Here is a 17401-nt window from a genome sequence, read left to right as displayed (position 1 = left end):
CAATTTTGCCGCTCATTTCTCCACTTGATTCTCTTATCTTTTGCTCGTTTTTCTTATCTTTTTCCATTCACTTTTATGAGATATTGTGCTGTAAAACGATCGAACGTAAGATCGGACATGTCGGAAATTATCTATCAAGCCATCGATCTGCTGGAAAAACGCATGGTGTATTCCCAGCATAATCCCAATTTGTTATCAGTGAGCCGACTGGGTCCTGACTGGAGAAAAACTGTCACTTCCATAGCTAATTATATACTCTTTCAGGCAGGCAAAAAAGAAACGGAGCACAGCACAAGTGTCTGTATGCTTGTCACTGTGTATGCACATGTCTGTTTCATCCAGGCTTGATTAGCCTCCGGGTCGACTCTTCCGCATCCGCGCGTATACCCGCCGCATCCCTGCTCGTCCGCGTGTGCGTCAGATTTGATACCCGCTCGTCCCCGCTGGCGCCGCTTATCTTCCGCTCGATTCCCTGCTATTGTCCGCTCGCGGGGAACGAGCGGGGAATCGGCCGCAGCGAGATCGGACCTGTCGGAACTTATTAATCGAGCCGCATCAGCGGCTTGATTGATAAGACAAATCGGCATGTGTAGACTGAGCATAAGTCTCAGGACCCAAACCCACTAGCAGCCTTTTCTAATGCTGGGCATACACGGCTGCTTAGGAGGATTATCAATCGAGCCTGATGGCTCGATTGATAATATCTGACGTGTCTGATACCCCGCCGGATCGATACTTTGCTCGATACCGGTGAGGAGAACAATAGAATAAACGAGCGGCTGATTAGCAGCCGCCCGCGGGGATGAGCGGGGACCGATCCGCGCGCACACGCGGATGAGTGGGGATGCGCCGGCATCGAGCCAGTGGCTCAATCCGGCGCATAATCGCAGCCGTGTATGCCCGGCATAAGCGCTAGTGATCTGAAAAAGCTCTTGCTAATGCAATGCTATTGGAGATTTTTAGAATTACATCACTCAAGTGAGGTCACAGCCATAGCATTACATTAGCAAGAGCTTTTCGAATCACAAAGCGCTCAGAAAAACACTCCTAGTGGGTTCCAGGCCTAAGACAAGATAGGGTCCTGGTTTCACTTTACACAGACGGTAGCTTTCTCTGAGTTTTGTTTTAAGTTACATCTGGGTAAAATTCACCAAGGGACAGATGGGGTTCAAACCCATGATCTTTGGTTTACAAGACCAACACCTTACCACTTAGCCACTGCACCACATGAAGAACCTTTCCCTTGCTTATTCTTACTCCACTGACATTACAACCCTCTTAAATTTTTACTTACCTGTAGCTTTTTTCAGTATTGTGTCAGGTCCCTTGGTGTCCCAGATCCCTCTCTGGTTGAGATCTCATCAGATGGATCTGCCACAGAGCAGGGCTGGATGGTGGCCCTGCCCCCAGGTTTCCCCAAGTAACCACTGTGTCAGCAGTACTCTCAACTTCTCTCACTTGCACACATGCTACGTCGTCCGGAGTCTTTAAAGACACTGGACATTGTAGGACGCACACCATACACACCAGTGTTTGAACTTCCACTTGTGTCACTTGATTATTATCATTATTTATATAGCGCCAACATCTTCCACAGCACAGAGTATATTGTCTTGTCACTTGACTGTCCCTTATGCTGGGAATACACGGTTCGTTTCTGAGCCAGATAGATGGCTCGATAGATAATTTCCGACATGAGCGATCTCCCACCCGATCATTTCGTCGCTCGATTTGTGATAGAAGTGAATAGAAAAAAATAAGAAAAACAAGCGGAAGATAAAATAATCGACTGCAGAATTGAGCGTCAAAACGATCGAACAGGAGAATCGAGCGGCAGAAACTAACCGTGTATTCCCAGCATTAGAGGGACTTATAACCTAATCCATACCATAGTCATGCATAGTCATTGTGTCTATGTAGGTATTGTGTAGTATATGTATAATAGTATAGGCAAAGAGAAAAGGTCCGCACATGTCAGTGAAGATATTCTTTATTGTTGGACATATCCAAAAACATCCAGGGCAAGCATCAGATAGCTGACATGTTTCGGACTAACCGTCCTTAACCTATTTTAGTTCCTGGACGTAGAAACTACGTCCAGGAACCATGCGCGCTACTGCGCGCTCCCGCGGCCGATCGCGCGCGTGCACGCGCGCTCCCAGCCCGCGGATCGTTAGCCAGGCAATCAGTGAATCGGGCTATGGTGCCCGATCACTGATTCCTCTCCCCCGCTGAAAAAGCGACAGCTTCTCTCGGAAGCTGCGCTTTTCTGGCTGTTGCCTCCCCCATGCGTCTCTCTAAGCGTATGTTATGCTTAGAGTGACGTCATGTAAACAAACTCATGGCCGCCATCTTGTGGCCAAAAAGTAAAACTACAACTAAAAGTAAAAAAAAAATAAAACTCAAGACACATTTACATTATAAAACTATTGTTTACATCCCACCCTCCAAAAAATACCCAAATAAAATGTTTAATATAAAAAAAAAAAAATTACAATAAAAAACAAACAAACATCTAAATATTTACCTAAGGGTCTAAACTTTTTAAATATCAATGTAAAGATGAAATATTTCTATATTTTTTTTATTTTAAACTTGTAAATAGTGATAGATGCAAAACGGAAAAAATGCACTTTTATTTCCAAATAAAATATTATCGCCATACATTGTGATAGGGCCATAATTTTAACGGTGTAATAACCGGGACATATGGGCAAATACAATACGTGAGTTTTAATTATGGAGGCATGTATTATTTTAAAACTATAATGGCTGAAAACTGAGAAATAATGAATTTTTTCCGTTTTTTTCTTATTCTTTCTGTTAAAATGCATTTACAGTAAAGTGGCTCTTAGCAAAATGTACCCCCCAAAGAAAGCCTAATTGGTGGCGGAAAAAACAAGATATAGATCAGTTCATTGTGATAAGTAGTGATCAAATTATAGGCTAATCAATGGGAGGTGAACATTGCTCAAGTGAAAACGACGGAACGCGAATGGGTTAATCATAGCTAACAAGATAATGACCATCTAGACATATAAGTAGAGGTATGTATGCAAAAAATGCCCGCCCATGAGTCCTACCCAAAGGGGAAGGAGTAATTTGGGCTGGAGCAAAATTAAAACACATATAAAACTACATAAATGCAAGATAAAAACAACAAAAGACAGCGTTCTCAGATCTGACCCATAAGAACAAAATTACACAAAGTCAGAAAATAGAAAAGTCAGTTATTAGTGGCAAGATCCCATCTGACATTTAAACCATGTGGAGTTCTAGTGCTCAATTCGAAGATCCACATAGCTTCTCTTCGCAGTAATCTTTTATATAGATCTCTGTGAGATGGCATAACTCTCTCGATACCACAAAACGAGAAGCTAGTCATGTCTCCCCTGTGAACTTCCCGGAAATGTCTCGCCACATTGCTGATTTTTGAAGTATGCCAGCCTGCACCCAGATATAATCTCAAAGATCTCACCAGCACACCTCAGATTAAAGCACACCCTTTATTGTGCCAGTATCCACAATTTTCCAAAAATTGTTTTCGGGAGCCATGCAGGGTCCCCCTTTATCAAGGCATATGGTTACATCACACATACATAACAGTTCCTCTATATACACTCCTACTACCCAATACCCCACCCGAAGGCTGTGACCTCACAAGTGACATCATGGTCATTAGCAGGGGGGTCTGAATAAGAATAATCCGCTGACATGCTTCTTGGGGGAACGATAGTGTATTATCAGGTGTCATCATATTGTTATTAACCCCTTTTGTTTCAGGATGACCTTGGATTTTTAAACTTTTATTTTATTTTATGTTTTCACTGCATCATCATGTTTAGCATTTAGAGTGATACGAGAATTTTGTTTATTTTTCAGAATTGCTTCTACCATTCCCCTATGATAGACCGTTCCCCTGTCCCTCTCACTTCTCCAGGCAATGCTTTGTATCATGAGGTGCCCCGAGATCGCAAATGGTAAGTGATAAAATTAAGAAAACTATGTTTATTTGGCTCTAGGGCCGGGCCGAGGCATAGGCTGGAGAGGCTCCGGCCTCAGGGCGCAGTGTAGGAGGGGGCGCACAATTCATTCAGCTGTAATTCCTAATTGTGTTTGAAGCAGAAAGAAATAAGAAAAGGGGATACATAGCAGCGACTGCAAGCCAGATAACTAGATATTAAGGTGTTGGGGAGGTTGTGGGCCCTGTGGCCCTCTTAGTCTAATAGCAATCAGTGTGTGATGGCTGGGGTGGGAGGGATGGAGGGGCGCACTTTGGTGTCTCAGCCTTGGGTGCTGGAGGACCTTGTCCCGCCTTTGGCTCTAAGCCTTCCCCACCAGAAGTGTCGTTTAAGCCCATTGTGATGCAAACTACTAGTCCTGAGGACAGTTGTGAATGCACATCTATGCTATAAGTAGGGGGGTGAATGCCTCTTTAAGTCCACCATGATGGAAACAATTAGTCCTGTGGACAGTTGTAACTGCAGATTTATGCACTGGATTAGCATCTTTTTGATGCTTGATCGGTGGTCTGCATCAATATTTATAGCATGTTTAGTGATGTACGGGCAGGTAGGAGAGATGGGGGCGGGGTTGAGGTCTGTCGACACACCCGCCTCGATCTCCTTGAATGGATGCTTCGGCTGGTGGAGGGATGGGGGCGGAGTCGGGGTCTGTTGACACGCCCGCCTTGATCCTCCATACACTACGCAAGACGCCAGTGTTGTCATGGCATGTGACGCATGCGACGTAGAAGCCGCATACGCGTCATCGTGCACCAGCATCAGCATGTCATTTATCCTATGGAAGGATCGAGACACGCGGAGGCCACGCCCATATGCGGCATCGGCGGGGAGCGTCTAGCCGGACGAGGACAGTGATAAGCAGATAACGGACGGAGGGGGAAGGTATTAGAAGTTTAAATATATTTAATCATGACCATAACACGCCAAGGGCGATCTGGGCGCACCTGATGATGGTAGGTGCGGAGAAAGAGTTACATGAGGTATATTCAGAGATATGAGTTTGACATAAACAGCCCCTTGATGATTTACATTTGGTCAAAACAGATTGTGTTTATTTATGCTAATGACCATGATGTCACTTGTGAGGTCACAGCCTTCGGGTGGGGTATTGGGTAGTAGGAGTGTATATAGAGGGACTGTTATGTATGTGTGATGTAACCATATGCCTTTATAAAGGGGGACCCTGCGTGGCCCCCGAAACAATTGTTGGAATTTTGTGGATACTGGCACAATAAAGGGTGTGCTTTAATCTGAGGTGTGCTGGTGAGATCTTTGAGATTGAATTACGAGTGTGGCACTGCCTATGCCACCTCACCAAGCACCCCAAGAAACGGAAGGTGTGCCTGCCTCACTTTGGAATTCCTGCACCCAGATAGTGTTCCGCTATCCTCTCTCTCAAGGGCCGGATAGTGCACTCCACATACTGCAGGGAACATGTCCCGCAAGTAATGAGGTACACAACATTTCTAGTGGCACAGTTAATAAATTGTTTGATATTAAAACTGCGGTTCGTTGAGAGAGAGACAGCAACCTTGGTTTTACCGTGTACACGGCAATATTTACAAGTCGAAATACCACATTTGTGAGAACCAACAGTTGACAACCACGTTTTATGGGCAGGCCTAGAGTTAAATAAACTAGGGGACAACACTTGTCCCAAAGTCGGGGCTCGTCTACTCGAAAATCTGACCCCATCTTTTAAAACTGGTGTAAGGCCACTATCTGCCTGCAAAACTGGAAGATATCTGGCAATGATGTCAATAACTTTTTTGTATTCGGATGAATACGTAGTGACAAAGGTGGGTCTAGGGGGTTCTGGTTGGCGAGGTTCTGACGGATTAACTAGGTCCATTCTAGATCTTCTAGCTGCCCGACTTCTACCCCGCCTAATGCACCATCCTGGATACCCCCTCGCCCTAAGGCGAGTCTCCACCACATCCAATTCGTGCTCTAAATTGCATGTATCGGAACAATTCCGCTTAGCCCTTACAAATTCACCCACAGGTATGCCACGTATAGTATGAGCAGGATGACAGCTATCTGCCCTCAAGACAGTGTTGCCACTGCATGGCTTCCTGTAGGTTGTGGTTACAACAGAGCCCCGATTGGGATCACCCCTCAAAGATAACTGATAGAATCCTTACTGGCAGAATAAGTGAACTGTAAATTCTGGTTGTTACTGTCAAAGTAATCAACCAGAGATCTTACCCCCAAAATGTCTCCACTCTAAATAAGTAACAAATCGTACCTCCCGTACCGTAATAGTATAGGGCCACTTTAGGAGAAAGCTACTTTGCTTATCTGTATGTTTTTGGGATGCGTGAGGAAAATGGAATGTAAGTAGGAAGCCCACACAAAGACAGGGGGAACATATAAACTCCATGCAGATTCAAACCAGGGACCCACCACTGCAAGGCAAGAGTGTTACCCACTATGCCACCATGCTGCCCGATGAGATCTGAGTACAGTGTGTGGGCAGCCAATGGATCAGATTCGATCAGAGAGGGATATATCTGATGGTCATCTATAGGTGTATGGCCATTTTTAGGCCCTGTTCACATTATAAATCGCCAGTGCTATCGCAATCTCTGAAAATGGTACAGGCAGCACTTTTGAAAGGGAAATGCAACTGAGCTGCTCATATGTGAACGCTCTGATAGGGAATCATTGCACAAGCAGTTTTAGGACGATTCCCAAAATCGCCAGCACTTAAAAAAATATGCAAATGTTCATAATGTGAACAAGCCCTTACTCCACATGGATTTTGTTTACTTACATTTGCTTACTGCAACCCTCCATGGGTTTTGGTCTCAAATAAAAAGGGTCATGTTTTCATTTTGCATGTGTGGTTTATATACTGTATATATAGATATATATTTTTGTACTGTTAGTGATCTCTGAGTAAAATTTAAACCGCGCACAGATGTGGCTCAAGCTTACTCCAGTCTAGTAAGGCAGTACCTTACCACTGCGTCACATGGACTTTGCTCTGATATCACAACTCTTGGTGAAAGTACCACAGGCACAGATGGGGATCAAACCCACAATCTTTGGTTTACCAACACCTATGGGCATTTATCACTTACATATACTCCCTCCTCTGTCATCGTTCACATACCGTACTTACTCTTACTCCTCTGATATTGTAACCCTACATGGGTTTGGGTCATGTTTTCACTTTACAAATAAACTTTTCTTAGAGTTTTGTTTGTAGAGCAGCGGCGATCAGACCCACCCCAGCAGGGCATCCCCCTAGTGGGGAAAAAAGGGGGTAAGTCTGATCGCCCTGCCTCAATCCTGATCTGTGCTGTGGGCTGAAGAGCCCACCAGCACAGATCTGCCAAAAATAGCTCGGTCCTTACGTGGTTAAGGAGGTCAAAGTTTGAGGTGGACTTATACATGACATGAGGTTGACTTATAGCCTAGTATATACGGTATTAATCATTTTACCTCTTCAGACGCTCTCAAAAGTTCGATTTTAGGCCCTGTTCACAGTATCAAACGGTGATGGCTGTGCAATTGTAACGCAACACGTACGATCGCACACCATCTGCATTTGCATGCGTTGTATGGCTGATCACATTCACTTGTAGTGAATGGGACAGCCATGCGTTTGGGCAAAAAATGCATGCACTGGTCCGGAACACATGCAGTGTGAACGTCAGACAGTGCAGTCTAGACACTTCTGACGTCATGCGTGTCTGCCTCCTGCATGCGTTGCCGAAATACAGACGCCAACGCATGCAGTGTGAACGTCAGACAGTGCAGTCTAGGCACGGACAGTGCAATCTAGGCACTTCTGACGTCGTGCGTGTCGGCCTCAATGTGCCGAATGACATGTAAAAGTTGCTTTCATCCGAAAAAAAGTACTTTGGACCACTGAGCAACAGTCCAGAGCTGATTCTCTGTAGCCCAGGTCAGGCGCCTCTGCTGCTGTTTCTGGTTCAAAAGTGGGTTCATGCTTCCATCTGCTGAAAAGCTTTATGGAGATGAAGATTTCATTTTTCAGCACGACCTGGCACCTGCTCACAGTGCCAAAACCACTGGTAAATGGTTTACTGACCATGGTATTACTGTGCTCAATTGGCCTGCCAACTCTCCTGACCTGAACCCCATAGAGAATCTGTGGGATTTTGTGAAGAGAAAGTTGAGAGACGCAAGACCCAACACTCTGGATGAGCTTAAGGTCGCTATCAAAGCATCCTGGGCCTCCATAACACCTGAGCAGTGCCACAGGCTGATTGCCTCCATGCCACGCCGCATTGAAGCAGTCATTTCTGCAAAAGGATTCCCGACCAAGTATTGAGTGCATAACTGCACATAACTATTTGAAGGTTGACTTTTTTGTTTTAAAAACACTTTTCTTTTATTGGTCGGATGAAATATGCTTATTTTTTTGAGATAGGAAATTTGGGTTTTCATGAGCTGTATGCCAAAATCATCAATATTAAAACAACAAAAAGGCTTGAACTACTTCAGTTGTGTGTATTTAAAAATCTAAAATATATGAATGTCTAATGTTTATCAGTACATTACAGAAAATATGGTACAGGCAGCACTTTTGGGAGCGGAACGCAATTGAGCTGCTCATATGTGAACGCTCTGATAGGGAATCATTGCACAAGCAGTTTTAGGACGATTCCCAAAATCGCCAGCACTTAAAAAAATACGCAAATGTTCATAATGTGAACAAGCCCTTACTCCACATGGATTTTGTTTACTTACATTTGCTTACTGCAACCCTCCATGGGTTTTGGTGTCAAATAAAAAGGGTCATGTTTTCATTTTGCATGTGTGGTTTATATACTGTATATATAGATACTGTATATATTTTTGTACTGTTAGTGATATCTGAGTAAAATTTAAACCGCGCACAGATGTGGCTCAAGCTTACTCCAGTCTAGTAAGGCAGTACCTTACCACTGCGTCACATGGACTTTGCTCTGATATCACAACTCTTGGTGAAAGTACCACAGGCACAGATGGGGATCAAACCCACAATCTTTGGTTTACCAACACCTATGGGCATTTATCACTTACATATACTCCCTCCTCTGTCATCGTTCACATACCGTACTTACTCTTACCCCTCTGATATTGTAACCCTACATGGGTTTGGGTCATGTTTTCACTTTACAAATAAACTTTTCTTAGAGTTTTGTTTGTAGCTTTATCTGGTTAAAAGTTACCAAGGCACAGATGGGGATTGAACCCATGATCTTTGGTTTACGAGACCAACGCCTTACCACTTGGCCACTGCGCCACATGAATGACACACACTTGCTTATACTTACTTCTCTGGCCTTGCCACCCTCTGGGGGTTCTTACCTTGTACAAATAGGGTCACTTTTTTTACATTTTTTTTTTTAACATATAGTGATATGTGGGTCAAGCCTTCAACCAGGAGAGATGGGGTTTGAATCCACATAGCACCACATTAGCTTTGTCCACTCACTTTCCTAGCTTACTTGCTCTCTCTGGTGTGAAAGTGACATATTTCCTGCTTAACCACTTAAAGAGAACCCGAGGTGTGTTTAAAGGGAACCTTAACCGAGAAGGATATGGATGTTTCCTTTTAAACAATACCAGTTGCTTGTCAGTCCTGCTGATCTCTTTACCTGCAGTAGTGGATGAATCACACACCTGAAACAAGCATGCTGCTAATCCAGTCTGACTTCAGTCAGAGCACCTGATCTGCATGCTTGTTCAGGGGCTGTGGCTAAACGTATTAGAGACGCAGGATCAGCTGAAGAGTCAGGTAACTGGTATTATTTTAAAAGGAAAAATCCATATCCTTCTCAGTTTAGGTTCCCTTTAAAGAATGTTATCTGCATACAGAGGCTGGATCTGCCTATACAGCCCAGCCTCTGTTGCTATCCCAAACCCCACTAAGGTCTCCCTGCACTCTGCAATCCCTCATAAATTACAGCCATGCTGTGAGGCTGTGTTTACATCGGTAGTGTCAGTCTCAGCTGCTCCCCCGCCTCCTGCATAGCTCCGGTCCCTGCCCCCGTCCCTTCCCTCCAATCAGCAGGGAGGGACGGGATGCAGGCGGGGACTGGAGTTCTGCAGGAGGCGGGGAGAGCAGCAGACTGACACTATAGAGATAAACACAGCCAGCTCTGACAAGCTGTTTGTCAGCAGCGTGGCTGTGATTTATGAGGGATTGCAGAGTGCAGGGGGACCTTAGGGGGGTTTGGGATAGCAACAGAGGCTGGGCTGTATAGGCAGATCCAGCCTCTGTATGCAGATAATATTCTTCAAACCCACCTCGGGTTCTCTTTAAAGGGACTCCGAGCAGTGCAGAAACTATGGAAAGATGCATATCATTTTAAAGCTCTGTTTCTTCTCTTTCCAATGATATATAAACCACCGCCCTACGCCTTTTAGTTTTCGCTATTTTCGCGATTGAAATTGCCGCGGTCGCGATTTCAATCGCGAAAATAGAGAAAAATAAAAGGCGTAGGGCGACGATTTAGGTGTCGCCAGAAAGAGGAGAAAGAGAGCTTTAAAATGATATGCATCTTTCCATAGTTATATTGTATTACACAGGATGACACTTTCCCCAGTGTCAGCAGGTCCATTCAGCAGAAAAAGTCGCCCTGTGTAATACAATATAACTATGGAAAGATGGATATCATTTTAAAGCTCTCTTTCTCCTCTTTCTGGCGACACCTCAATTGTCACCCTACGCCTTTTAATTTTCTCTATTTTTGCAATTGAAATCACGGCCGCGGCAATTTCAATCGCGAAAATAGCGAAAACTAAAAGGCGTAGGGCGGCGATTTATATATCATTGGAAAGAGGAGAAAGAGAGCTTTAAAATGATATGCATCTTTCCATAGTTTCTGCACTGCTCGGAGTCCCTTTAACGACCGCCTAATGCCGATAGGCGGCGGCAGGTCGTAAGTTGATTTCCATGGAAACGTTCCATGTCAGTTCACGGAGGGTGTCTCCGTGTACAGCCTGCGAGCCTCCGATCGCGGCTCGCAGGCTAAATGTAAACACGCGGCGAAGAAATCCCCGGTGTTTACGTGACACGGCGCTGCTGCGCAGCAGCGCCGTAAAGGAGATCGGCGATCCCCGGCCTCTGATTGGCCGGGGATCGCCGGCATCTGATAGGCTGAACCCTATCAGAGGCGGTACAGGATGGATCGCTGTCCTGTACCACCCATGGGAAGGAGGGGAGGGAAAGAGAGGGAGGCGAAATATCGCTGCAGAGGGGGGCTTTGAGGAGCCCCCCCGCTAGGCCACACAGAGCAGCGGCGATCAGACCCACCCCAGCAGGACATCCCCCTAGTGGGGAAAAAAGGGGGTAAGTCTGATCGCCCTGCCTTAATTCTGATCTGTGCTGTGGGCTGAAGAGCCCACCAGCACAGATCTGCCAAAAATAGCTCGGTCCTTACGTGGTTAAGGAGGTCACAGTTTGAGGTGGACTTATACATGACATGAGGTTGACTTATAGCCTAGTATATATACGGTATTAATCATTTTACCTCCTCAGATGCTCTCAAAAGTTCACTTTTAGACCCTGTTCACAGTATCAAATGGTGATGGCTGTGCGATTGTAACGCAACACGTACGATCGCACGCCATCTGCGTTTGCATGCGTTGCATGGCTGATCACATTCACTTGTAGTGAATGGTACAGCCAATGCGTTTGGGCAAAAAATGCATGCACTGGTCCGGAACGCATGCAGTGTGAACGTCAGACAGTGCAGTCTAGGCACTTCTGACGTCGTGCGTGTTGGCCTCCATGTGCCGAATGACATGTAAAAGTTGCTTTCATCCGAAAAAAGTACTTTGGACCACTGAGCAACAGTCCAGAGCTGATTCTCTGTAGCCCAGGTCAGGCGCTTCTGCCGCTGGTTCTGGTTCAAAAGTGGGTTCATGCTTCCATCTGCTGAAAAGCTTTATGGAGATGAAGATTTCATTTTTCAGCACAACCTGGCACCTGCTCACAGTGCCAAAACCACTAGTAAATGGTTTACTGACCATGGTATTACTGTGCTCAATTGGCCTGCCAACTCTCCTGACCTGAACCCCATAGAGAATCTGTGGGATATTGTGAAGAGAAAGTTGAGAGACGCAAGACCCAACACTCTGGATGAGCTTAAGGTCGCTATCAAAGCATCCTGGGCCTCCATAACACCTGAGCAGTGCCACAGGCTGATTGCCTCCATGCCACGCCGCATTGAAGCAGTCATTTCTGCAAAAGGATTCCTGACCAAGTATTGAGTGCATAACTGCACATCATTATTTGAAGGTTGACTTTTTTGTTTTAAAAACACTTTTCTTTTATTGGTCGGATAAAATATGCTAATTTTTTGAGATAGGAATTTTGGGTTTTCATAAGCTGTATGCCAAAATCATTAATATTAAAACAATTAAAGGCTTGAACTACTTCAGTTGTGTGTATTTGAATCTAAAATATATGAATGTCTAATGTTTATCAGTACATTACAGAAAATAATGAACTTTATCACAATATGCTAATTTTTTTTAGAAGATCCTGTATACTGCCTTCTCTGATATTGTAACCCTACATTGGTTTGGGTCATGTTTTCACTTAACAAATAAACTTTTCTTAGATTTTTGTTTGTACTTTAATCTGGTTAAAAAATACAAAGGCACAGATGGGGCTTGAACCCAAGATCTTGGGTTTACAAGACCAACTCCTTACCACTTGGCCACTGCGCCACATGAATGACACACTCTCTTGGTAATCCTTTCTTCCCTGGCCTTGCCACCCTCTGGAGGTTCTTACCTTGTACAAATAGGGTCAATTTTTTTTTTTTTTTTTTTTTTTTACATATAGTGATATGTGGGCTAAGCCTTCAACCAGGAGAGATGGGGTTTGAATCCACATAGCACCACATTAGCTTTGTCCACTCACTTTCCTAGCTTACTTGCTCTCTCTGGTGCGAAAGTGACATATTTCCTGCTTAAGGGGGTCAAAGTTTGAGGTGGACTTATACATGACATGAGGTTGACTTATAGCCTAGTATATACGGTATTAATCATTTTACCTCTTCAGACGCTCTCAAAAGTTCGCTTTTAGGCTCTGTTCACATTATCAAACGGTGATGGCTGTGCGATCGGAACACAACACGTACGATCGCACACCATCTGCGTTTACATGCGTTGCATGGCTGATCACATTCACTTGTAGTGAATGGGACAGCCATGTGTTTGGGTAAACAATGCACGCACTGGTCCGCAACGCATGCAGTGAGAACATCAGACAGTGCAGTCTAGGCACGCGTGTCGGCCTCCCGCATGCGTTGCCAAAATACAGACGGCATCGCGTGTAATGTGAACGAGACTCAAGTTAACAAAAACACTTGCATTGAAAGTTTGTTTGGCAGAACAACTACATGATTAGTAGTTCTGCCTACACATAGTCCACGCTGGCTGCTAGCCTTCGATGACCGCCGGCTTTGTCTACCATACAATACACTGGAGACAGTGGAGAGCACTTTACAAATGGTATTCAGCAATGTAATTTCTCTGTAGTTGTTGCAGCTAATTCACCCTCCTTCCACTGCTCTGGCATTCTCTTTAGTACCGATTCATGTATTTTCCTTCATAACACCACCATATTTTGAATGCTCAGCAGTTTTATTATTACACTCCCTGGTGATTTATAGTACTGCACTTGGGCCTCTTTATTATCTCAGCAGGTTCAGCTTCTGCTGGCTCGTGTACTCTGTGATCGGCAGTGAAATACGGCGCTGCTTCTTCTTATACGCTTGATCTCCTTGGTCCTCATTCCTGTGAAATTCATGAAATATTTCTTCAATTTTTTCATGATGTGATTGCATTCAGAGTGTCGGTATCCACCATTAAAGGGATTCTGAGCAGTGCAGAAACTATGGAAAGATGCATATCATTTTAAAGTGCTCTTTCTCCTCTTTCCAATGATATATAAACCACCGCCCTGCGTCTTTTAGTTTTTGCTATTTTCGTGATTGAAATTGCTGCAGCCGCGATTTCGATCGCGAAAATAGAGAAAACTAAAAGGCGTAGGGCGACGATTTAGGTGTCGTCAGAAAGAGGAGAAAGAGAGCTTTAAAATAATATCCATCTTGCCATAGTTACATTGTATTACACAGGACGACACTTTCCCCAGTGTCAGCAGCTCCATTCTGCTGAATGCAGCTGCTGACTTTTAGAAAAAGTCGCCCTGTGTAAGGCTAGGGCCACACTAGCTCCGGGTGCGGGACGCATCCGCGGTCCGGGCTCCGATTTTCAAAACCCGGAACGCAAACGGATCCGTGCTGCCTTTTTTGCAGCACACGTTTTGGATCCGCTTGCGTGTTTTTTGTTTGCTAGAGGGGGTAGCAGCCAGGACGGGGGGCTGCGGGCAAAGCGGCGGCCAGGGGGGGTCACATCCCCCCCCCCCTTGCTCACCTGGGTGCCCCCCGTCCCCGCTCCCCCTCCAGCTCGCATATAATGTAATAATTTGTACCTAAGGAAGTTCGGCGAGCCGGGCACTTCCGCCCACACCGCTCGCCATCACTTCTTGCAATGTCGCCCTCTGTATTTCAGTGGGCGGCATCGCAGGAAGTGACGGCGAGCGGTGTGGGCGGAAGTGCCCGGCTCGCCGAACTTCCTTAGGTACAAATTATTACATTATATGCGAGCTGGAGGGGGGGCACCCAGGTGAGCAAGGGGGGGGGGGATGTGACCCCCCCTGGCCGCCGCTTTGCCCGCAGCCCCCTGTCCTGGCTGCTACCCCCTCCAGCATGGCGGCCCCCTCCTTCACCATGGGACACTGGAAACTGATCTGTTTCCAGTGTCCCAAAATGTCAGTGAAGAGGGAGGCCCGTTTCCCCATTGATTTTCACTACACGTACGTGTATACGGGTCCGTGAAAAATGCTGCAAGTCCGGACTCAGCGTTCCGGGTTTAAAAACGTATTCCGCGGATCGCACGCGGATATGTTTTTAACTTGAGTGTGTACTGTTCCTATTTTTAACATTGGTATCCGTGGCTACGTTTTTCGTCCGGGACAAAAAACGTAGCTACGGATACGTTTTTAAATCAAGTGTGAACTAGCCCTAAGGCTAGGTCCACACTAGACACAGTTGCAGGACGGACACTGCAGTCCGGATCAGGGGAAGATTAGGGGAAGTAAAATCCGTACTGCAAACTGATGAAAGTGCATCAGTTTTGCATCAGTTTCCGTTCAGTTTTTTCCTGACAGAAAACGTCTCTATCATTAGGAAGGAGTGGGAGGATTTTTTTGGGCCAATCATAAAGCTCAGGCTATCCGTTTTCACATCCGTTTTTTGCCTGTGGAGCTGGAGTTGCGTTTTCTCATTGCTTTTCACTACCCCTGCGTGTATCCGTGGTCCTGATCCGTTGCGTGAAAATGCAGCAGGTCCGGACCTTCCGTTCAGGTTTTGAAAACGGGTCCCCGCAAACGCAGACGGATCCGTTTTTTACTTGGGTGAGGCTGGCTGCTATTTTAAACATTAGTATCCGGGACTCCGTTTTTCATCAGGTTTGAAAAACGCAGCCACGGATACGTTTCCGGACCTAGTGTGGACGCAGCCTAATACAATATAACTATGGCAAGATGGATATCATTTTAAAGCTCTCTTTCTCCTCTTTCTGACGACAACTAAATCGTTGCCCTACGCCTTTTAGTTTTCTCTATTTTCGCGATCGAAATCGCGGCCGCGGCAATTTCAATCGCGAAAATAGCGAAAACGCTGGTGGCTCAATTTATAATTTCCAACAGGTCCGATCTCCTGCATTAGCTGGCCCCAGGACTTTATGCCAATCGGCGTTAGGCGTTCCTGGGGCTGCTGCCGCGGCCACGCCCATCGGCAGGAGGTTAAATAAAAATTTAAATTTTTTACTTTCTCCCTCCCCCTAGATCTTTTCACCATGATCGCCTCTCACAGGCATCAGCCTATGAGAGGGATCATATTGTGAGCCACTCGAGGGGACAGCTAAGTGACAAAGCTGTCCCCAGTACAGCGCTACACTAGATCGCAGCACTGTACCGTGTTACAGCCTGTAAGCTCCGATCATGGCTGGCAGGCTGATCATGGAGCTCCGCCTCTTGGCAGGGAACGATCGTGCATGCGCACGCGCATTCCCTGCTAATCTCTGCCCCCATGACTTGATGCCAATTGGCGTGAGGCGCTCGCAGAGCAGTTAACAATGAAATGCAATCACTCCAAAATCACTAAAAAATGCTTCATGCACCATGTTTGTGATTTCAGCAAATTGCTTATCGCTGGCGATCACTACAGCGTGAACACTACCATTCATTTGGATTGCCATAACGCTATTTCAAGCACTAGCGATTTACAGACAAGCTGAAATCACTAGTCAGGGCTCGTTTCCACTAGTGCGGCGTACGTCTCACAGACGCACGCCGGCACTGAGCGGGTGGGCGGGATCGCAGGCGAATCCCATGAGCCGTGCCATGCACGACTATAGGATTCGCAGCCTCCGCCGCAATTTCTGCGGGGGGTTCCGGCCGAATCGCTCCCGCAAGCTATTCGGCCGCGGCACCGTTATCCCCTATGGCAGAGTTTCCCCGTGCGATTCATGTGCGGGGAAACTCTGCAGAATCGCGGCGGAAACCGCGATAGTGGAAACGGGCCCTAAATCGCTGCAGTGTGAATGAGGCCTCAAGGTATATCACGGGGTTATCTCCTATTGTGAGGTCAGCCACTGTGGAAATACTGATGTGGTACTTATCCGTTAGCCGGGCGGCGGGCGCATCCGGCAGGTGGCGCTAATTACTATTCCCCCTCCAGGCCGACATGGATAGTAGGGAAAGCTGTAACTCTGGTGGAGTTTTGTCGCCACCTAGAGGATGCGCCCGGCTAACGGATAAGTACCACTGATGTTTTCCATATACATGCTCCTCATTGTCCTTAGACTGCTGAGTCTTTTCATGCGAGATCCTGTGAAAGCAGCTCTTTCAACAGCTCACCTGCTTAAAGGGAAGGTTCAAGCAAAATAAAAAAATGAGTTTCACTTACCTGGGGCTTCTACCAGCTCCATGCAGCCATCCTGTGCCCTCGTAGTCACTCACTGCTGCTCCAGTCCCCCGCTGGCAGCTTTCCGACCTCGGAGGTCGGCGGGCCGCATTGCGTACGTTTTTACGCATTCCCGCTAGTGCAAGAACATTAACACATACGTTTTTACGCGTTACTGGTTCAATGCGTAAATTTTTACGCACAATATGGCTGTGCACTGAGGGGGCTTCCAGTATATTTCAATTGTTTTTCAATGTTTGCCCATTAGCAATCAGTGAGACCTGGTGACCAGCACATTTACAACACACAGGAGTTCAGGCAGTCAGAAAGGGATAAAAGTGGACCTGAACTCTTGCACAGGACGCAAGG

General features: G+C 46.0%; 1 non-coding gene across 1 annotated transcript; it reads right to left on the bottom strand.

The window, feature by feature from the left end:
* Positions 1–9216: 9216 nt before the first annotated feature.
* On the bottom strand, positions 9217–9288 carry TRNAT-CGU (transfer RNA threonine (anticodon CGU)). Its single transcript has one exon. It is a non-coding gene; the product is annotated as a tRNA-Thr (tRNA).
* Positions 9289–17401: the final 8113 nt, after the last annotated feature.

Source organism: Hyperolius riggenbachi, chromosome 4, assembly GCF_040937935.1.
Source record: "Hyperolius riggenbachi isolate aHypRig1 chromosome 4, aHypRig1.pri, whole genome shotgun sequence".
NCBI lineage: Eukaryota > Metazoa > Chordata > Amphibia > Anura > Hyperoliidae > Hyperolius > Hyperolius riggenbachi.
The sequence above is the reverse complement of the archived record's forward strand: the minus strand, read 5'-3'. Positions and strand labels throughout refer to the sequence as shown.